Consider the following 7,382-nt stretch of genomic DNA (forward strand, 5'->3'; position numbering starts at 1 on the left):
TTATGTATCCTTACTTGTTTTTTGAACAATCAAGTAGTACATAAATTGCATAAAAATAAAAATATGAAGCCCCGTTGAACTCAGGGGATTCAATGTAAATTTTCAGACAAGTAGGTTTTTGAACACTAGATTTTTCCTTATAAATTGGAGACTTGATCACAGTACATCATTAAGGATATTCAGTATGTGGGAATAGACACCTTCCTTTTAAAGACAGAGGGCACTTCCTTAGTCTAAGTCATTTAGATTGCTGCATACACATATATTTCTAATAGCTTTTGTATGCAGGTGAAGGCACAATTGACTGAGCAGCATGAGCACAGTGAATCACCCTGAGTTACAGCAGGCAATTAGCAATTTCTGCCGAACTCTAATAGAGGCTCGCACACTGAGCAGCATTGCATTCTGGAAGTTGTTAGCTCTGCAATCAGCATTCCAAAACAGTGAGGCAGATATTTATTTAAAGCATTTTAATCCTGTTCCTCAGCCAAAAAAGTCTTCTGGAGAAGTTTACAAACTGAACCGACTAACCAAACAAACAAAAACTGTTGGGAGTGGGATCTGCTTCCTATTATTGTTCCCTCTGATGCCGTCTGGTAGCCTGGTGAAAGCCAAAGGCAGCTGATCTTTCAGTAGAGCTGATGAGATGGCGATTCTAAAATAGCATCAATCAGCTTGAACCTGTACGCAGAGAGCAGGTTGTGGTGGCCTTTTTGAAGGACCCAACCCACACTTCTCCATGCATGATGTCACACACATGCTGTACCACTGAGTCCCACAAATCTTCAGCCCAAGGCAGCGCCTCTGATTCTGCCTAAACCCTCTGGAGCTTCCTGGGTTCTCATCCCCTGGTTAGGAGGTTTTTCAGTTCATGAGTTAGTTCCTGAAAATCTTTAAGCATTTGATAATGAGTTCAACTGCTGTATGAAGCGCTATTCCCTTCAACATTAATGTGGAGGGCAATTTCCACTCTTACCAGCGATAACGTCTTTGGGTCATGCTACCACTTCTCTGTTAGTAAATAAATTCAGGTAAAACTGGGGAACAGCCAAGCCAACTTCTTAAATGTAACTTCAAAATGCAGTTAAATTGAGAATCCGCTACTGCATGTGGTGCCATTTGTTGCATGGAAATAGAAAACAAACACACACACACATTTTATTATTATTTATTCATTTTCTTACATTTCTATCCCAATTTCCCCCCTCATGGAAGCCAAGATAACGTACTTGTGGTTCCTGCACCCATCAGTGCTTTAACTAGACCCAGACCTGTTTAGTTTTGGCAAGGTAGTGGCAACCTGTGCCATCCTTTAAACAATATCCTGAAACCAGATATTATTTATTTATTAATATCTATACTGTTTTATATTTTTAAGAAAAATCTTTACAGCATATTAAACCAATAAAACATAAATAAAACAATCTGAAGAAAGTCAAATATAGAGCATACAGTCAAAGCAACACAACAGAAAACTAAAATATTATCTTAAAGATTTCAAAATAAAACATTGCGAAGGTCAACTACACAATACTTACATATCATAGTAGGGCTGGTGAGTGTGGGCCCCGCCCCCTAGGCCAGGTGGAAAGGGCCTTGTAGGGAGCGGCCTTCATGCCCCACAGCTGGGCGATGTTCCTCCGGCCTCATGAGAAGCCTCTTCAGTAGGGCTGGTGAGTGTGGGCCTCGCCCCCTAGGCCAGGTGGAAAGGGCCTCACAGCTGGGTGATTGTCACTAGGCCCCTCACTAAGTTCATATTGAAATGTAGCTGATGGTGTGTACCCTCAGCAAGTAGAGTACTTTAGTTTTTACAGGAACACAGGGCCGTAGCTAGGGGGTGGCAAGGGAGGCCCCCGCTGGGGGTGCAGGCAGTTCCCCCCCACAAAATTGGCTTTAAAATTGCCCATAAATATGTCTATAATTAAAAATATTGATTATTGCCTCATAAGAAATGAATGGGGGGGGGGGGTTGGAAAAGAGGCAGAAAGAAGAGCTAATTTGTCTGTGGCTAGGGGGCGCAATCTGGACAGTTCTGCCAGGGGTGCAAGATCACCCAGCTATGGCGGTGCTCGAATGCCTCCTTTCTCTATCTTTTTGTTGGGATAGGTTACAAAGGCAGCAACCATATGGTTTGACTACTTCCTACAACTTCCTCTCAGCTGACCATCTCCAGACTGCAATTCTCTTTCTCCAACACCGTCTCTATGGAAGGTAGCAAGTGGGTTATCTGCATACTCATCCACAATCGAGAGCCTTGGATCTGAAGGGGTTAGGCTACTTAATAATGAAATAATAATAATACATTGGTCTTACATTCAAACAAACCCAAAGGAAAATTCAGGTGACTATGTTTAAAAATGTGTAGGGAGCCTGTGAAGATCAGTGCTCAACCAGGAAGGGTGAACTGATCACCCTTTTCTCACTCCTGGACTGCTTTTCCACCTTTCATGTTGACATCATCTGATTCTGATTCTAATATTCTCCTAGCCCCTTCCTCACATTCTGCAGGGTTACCGTAGAAACAGCAAGAAACAACTTTGCATCATCGCTATTCCGTTGCCCACTTCTTACCGGACGCTTGATCAGTAAGCAGTGTGAGGAGTGCTCTCAGCTTACCCTGTTTGTGTTACTTCAGCATTCCTATCAACATGGCAGGTAGGAAATTCTGCCATCGTGATGTTCACATGTTCTGCTTCATTGTCCCATGAAGCAGACATGGAAGCCAGCTGAGAAGGTAAGGGTTTATAGCTGGGGAATGGATTAAATCATTAGAGATGGTAACATACATACAAGTGGATGCTATGATAGACAGCAAAAGAAAAGGGAGAAAGGGAGAAGTCCTTAAAAAGCTACCCCAGTTAGTCAAGGTCCCAGTACCCCGCATGGGGTTTAGATAAGACATGACTAAGGCCCATTCAATGGCCTTCAATGGGACTTAGTCTTGAATATATCTTTCACTAGATATGCCAATAAAGTCTGAGGCTCCTTCAAAATCACATATTTATTTTCGGTACTACTGTCAATCTACATTGCACTTGTCCAAAGCAGCTTACAAACCAAGAGTTTCCAGGCAGCAACAACACAAAACATCAGTTTGGGAGGAAAAGCAGTAGATAAATAAGTAAATATCCATGAATGATCCATATTGATCCAGAACCAAAAGCACTTTGGTTAGATCAGGCTTCCTCATCCTCGGCCCTCCTGATGTTTTTGGCCTACAACTCCCATGATCCCTAGCTAGCAGGACCAGTGGTCATGGATTATGGGAATTGTAGCCTCAAAACATCTGGAGGGCCGAGGTTGAGGAAGCCTGAGTTAGATTCTGTTCTCATGTGAGAGCCTAAAATAGGAATTGTTCTTTAGATGAATGATGGTCTTTGTTTCTGTTGTAACCCCTATCTCACTGAATTATAGAAACAGGTAAGCATAACAGGTGTAGGATTTAGCCGGTGCCTGTGACTTCACTAGGTATCCAGATTAACCTAGTCAAATTTGGGGGGTATCAACCAAGGGAGGAGTGTATCGTAGGGCTTGTTGTGACTCAAACTTGTCATAACCTCAGTTACTCTTCTCCTAATGGACGTCTTTTCTATCCTGGCATCTTCAGTTAAGGCCAACTGCCCATCACTGCATCATAACATTCTCTGGACAGTTAGAATCTTGGAGGTCACTGTGGTGACAGCAGGAAACGGGTTCACATGACCCCAGCTCCAGGGGCTCCCGCTATGGATGCTGACTATGGAGCAGGGTGCATTTGAGGGCCCCTTGGGGGTATCACCCTCATGTTTTCCCTGAAAAGAAGGGGAATAACAGAGCATCTTGAAAGACAGAATCTGTTATGGCAACAGCAGCAGGGCAGGGCGATTCATCCGCGGAAGAGAGAGGGAGAAGATGGGAGAAAGATTATTTCTCAATGGGATCATAAGCAACTGGCTATCAGGGCGTAACAGAATACAGTGGTACCTCGGGTTAAGTACTTAATTCGTTCCGGAGGTCCGTTCTTAACCTGAAACTGTTCTTAACCTGAAGCACCACTTTAGCTAATGGGGCCTCCTGCTGCTGCCGTGCCACTAGAGCACGCTTTCTGTTCTCATCCTGAAGCAAAGTTCTTAACCTGAAGCACTATTTCTGGGTTAGTGGAGTCTGTAACCTGAAGCGTATGTAACCTGAAGCATATGTAACCTGAGGTACCACTGTAACAGGAAGACGTCAAGGCAGCAAAAGAAGGCCAACCATTAGGATCTTCCACAACCCTTTTCAAAGATCCAGTCGTTTAGAACCTCCAGCAACAGGAGCTGGGGAAAAGACATCTCTCCTTGCCACTGCACAGGGACTTTGCAATGGCCACACCTATGAATCAATTATATAGACCACCTCACCTCCAGCTAGTCCAGGTGCAGCCTCCTGGGCTTGGACCCATCCAGTCCTGGCCTCTCTACCTCAAAACAGGTCTTTGAAACCTGGAAAAGGTGGAAAAAAGTAAAACCTAAATTATCAAGGGGTTGGAGTAACTCCCTTATGTGGAAAGGTTGGGGCCTTTTAGTTTCAAAGGAAGAATGCTCTCTGTCAGCCCTGGTAGTTGTATTAATTCTAGAACCATTAAAAAGCAAACTAATCAATGTTCTCTCTCATACAGGAGTGGTTGCAAACAGAAATGAACAAGATGCAGGCCTCTTTGCAGAGAATAGACATTTATGCACCTCTGACTATCACAGCAGGCAAAATACTGTGTACAGAATTGGAACAGTTCTCCAGGGTCTCAGGATTGCAAGTTACTTTTAAGAAAGCAGAGGTAATGTTTTTCATACACCAACCTATCCAACAGACTTTTATAGCAATGTTGAAGATTCCAATAGCCAGGAAAAGTTTTAGATATCTGGGGATACAAATTACCCAAAATTTGAACAAGTTGTATCAGTTTAATTATAGTGTGGTTTGGAAAGCTCTAAATAGGGATATAATACATTGGAATAAATTAAGACTCTTCATTATGGACAAACCAGTTGCATTTAAAATAACGATTGTACCTCCATTTCTTTTCTTCCAGACTTGGGTGAACGCGTGAGATGGAGGAGGACCCTGGAACCTATCCCTGAGGGTTTCAGAAAAAGCCAGCCTGCCTGTGGGAAGGAAGATAGGGGAGACTTGGCCATAAAAGGGATAGGCATACCTAGCCCCCAAAAAAGAATCTGCCAAAGAGAAAATAATACAAGGCCAAAAATGAAGCCCAAAAGGTGGAGAAAGGGGGCACCCGAGGGAGCAAAATAACCCTTGAGGAAAGGCCTAAAAAACACACTGAAAGCTTCTTTCGGCTGGTGCCCCCTCCCTAGCCCTCCTCCCGGCCGAAGCCATCAGCCCGATTTGGGTGGAGGCTGGCACCCCTTTCCTTTCCCACCCATGTGGATTACCCCAAGCCGTCAGCAGGACCATTTGGCTTGCATCCACATAGGTGGGCAACCATTTATCACCTTTCCCTCCCTACCCACTGGAGACCCCTGCCCAGCATTGCTGGCAGGGGTCCCACCCTACCTGACCTGCCACCCTTGCCCACCCCCAACCCTCCATATTGCCAGACACCCAGCCCTCTGAAGTAACACCTCCAGCCCCATCCCATCCAACCCTAGCCCATCAGGGGATTAAATACATACGAAGCCTCTGGAAAATATGAAACACCAAGTCAGGGGATTCCCTCCATTGACCAAGGTGAATTTGTGCCCGCTCACCACCTTCCCCCCACCTCCAAAACCTTCTGGCAGCGAAACAGGAGAATACTGACAACTAAATAAGAATCCCATCCACTCAGAACTCCTGTTTCCTGTCTTAACTCTCTCTGCCACTGACCTCATGGGCAAAATACACATGGATTGATACTAGTACAATTGCTGACTAGACATAGGAGCCATGCTTTCTACCTTGAGTGAAAGCCATCTAAACCCAAGTAAAACTTGCTAGAGGTAAAGTAGAAGCACCCAGAGATACCTTGGGAACTGGAGGAGGCAGTGCCCCCTTGGTTATGGGGTACCACTCAGTGGCGTAGCTAGAGGGGTGTGGGAGGGATGGATTGCCCCAGGCAGCTCTGGGCCTGCAGGGCGCCCGAGCTGCCGCATCCATCCCAGGCGCCTCCCCAGCTGGTGGGCACTCGGGGGATGTGATGCCTCAAGTGCCCTGCAGGCCCAGCGCTGCCTGATTTGGGGGGCGGGGGGTGAGAAGGTGGTTTTTTTCATTTTTACAGTTCTCTCGATTTTTACTGCATTCTAAAAGATTGCCAAACGGATATGCCCACCCTGAACCCATGTTCGGTGCCATCATCTGGGAAGGAAGGGGCTATGCTGGCCCGTACAAAACTGGAAATGACTCTTCTAAGATCATTTAATCATTTACTGCGATTGTCTGACTTTGTACTAGAAATCATTTAATTTGTATCTGTAACTGAATTCTGTTACGTATGTTTACGATTTCAAGAATTAATGTCTCACTGCAAGGAATGAGTGTGGATCTTTTGATTTATTAGATGGATTGAAATATGGATTTTATCTGCCATGTGACGATGCCCTGAATGTTTCAGTTGAGAATCTGAAATGCTGCTATATGTGATGTGTATATTTCTTGCCATCTACTGGCAGAAATGCACTTCTTCATGCCCTTAAAATATGTGCTGCAATATTTTTTCTGTGGTATGGAAGCATTTCTAAAGATGTTCGAGTCAAAGCAAAACAACCAAACCAATTTATATTTTAAGAAGCAATGCAACAAAGTAAGATGCTGAATTTCTGCACTGTTGGCTCTAGATTTCACCAGGTTGATGTCTAGAGTTGAGCATTCCATTACCTTTTAAATGCATGCACCCTCTTCCCACTGAGAAGGGCTAAATCAAATGTAACTGCAGCTATTTACTGGAGCTAATTTATATGACAAAGAAGCTGGGCTAGTGGTCTTCCCAGTTGATTCTCCAAATTCATTGTAAAGCATTAAAACCATCAAATATTATGCTTAGCCAGCGACTTCAAAGCCATTACAGCTCATAAAAGCAGAGGTGATGGTGTTCCTGTAGTTTTTGTTTCTGTGCTCATTTGGAAATCAGACGCACATCTGATAAAATATACCCCACTCCTCTGTAAACTGCAAGAGCATAGTCCCTACCCAGAGCTCAAAGTAGATTCAACAAGCCTGAAGGCTACCCGCCTTACAAGATCCTGTGGAGGCTAGAGATGTGAAGCTCCACGCCCCCCCCCCAAAAAACCCAGAAAAATTGGGGGAGTTTTTCCTAATTTTTTATTATTCGTTTCCAAAAACAAACAAACAAACAACCTGGGGAAAAGAAACTTAGGAAAAAGTGGAAATCCACCCCCCCACATTTTTTTTCTTATTTCCCCATGGACCTT

At 44.3% G+C, this 7,382-nt stretch overlaps 1 long non-coding RNA gene across 1 annotated transcript; it reads left to right on the top strand.

Moving 5' to 3' along the window:
- The first annotated feature begins 2,303 nt into the window (after positions 1–2,303).
- LOC114605915 (uncharacterized) lies at positions 2,304–6,129 on the top strand. The gene is made up of 3 exons (XR_003708697.2): positions 2,304–2,655; positions 4,637–4,792; positions 5,048–6,129. It is a non-coding gene; the product is annotated as an uncharacterized LOC114605915 (long non-coding RNA).
- Positions 6,130–7,382: the final 1,253 nt, after the last annotated feature.

The sequence above is a fragment of the Podarcis muralis genome, chromosome 10 (assembly GCF_964188315.1).
Source record: "Podarcis muralis chromosome 10, rPodMur119.hap1.1, whole genome shotgun sequence".
In the NCBI taxonomy this organism is placed as follows: Eukaryota; Metazoa; Chordata; class Lepidosauria; order Squamata; family Lacertidae; genus Podarcis; species Podarcis muralis.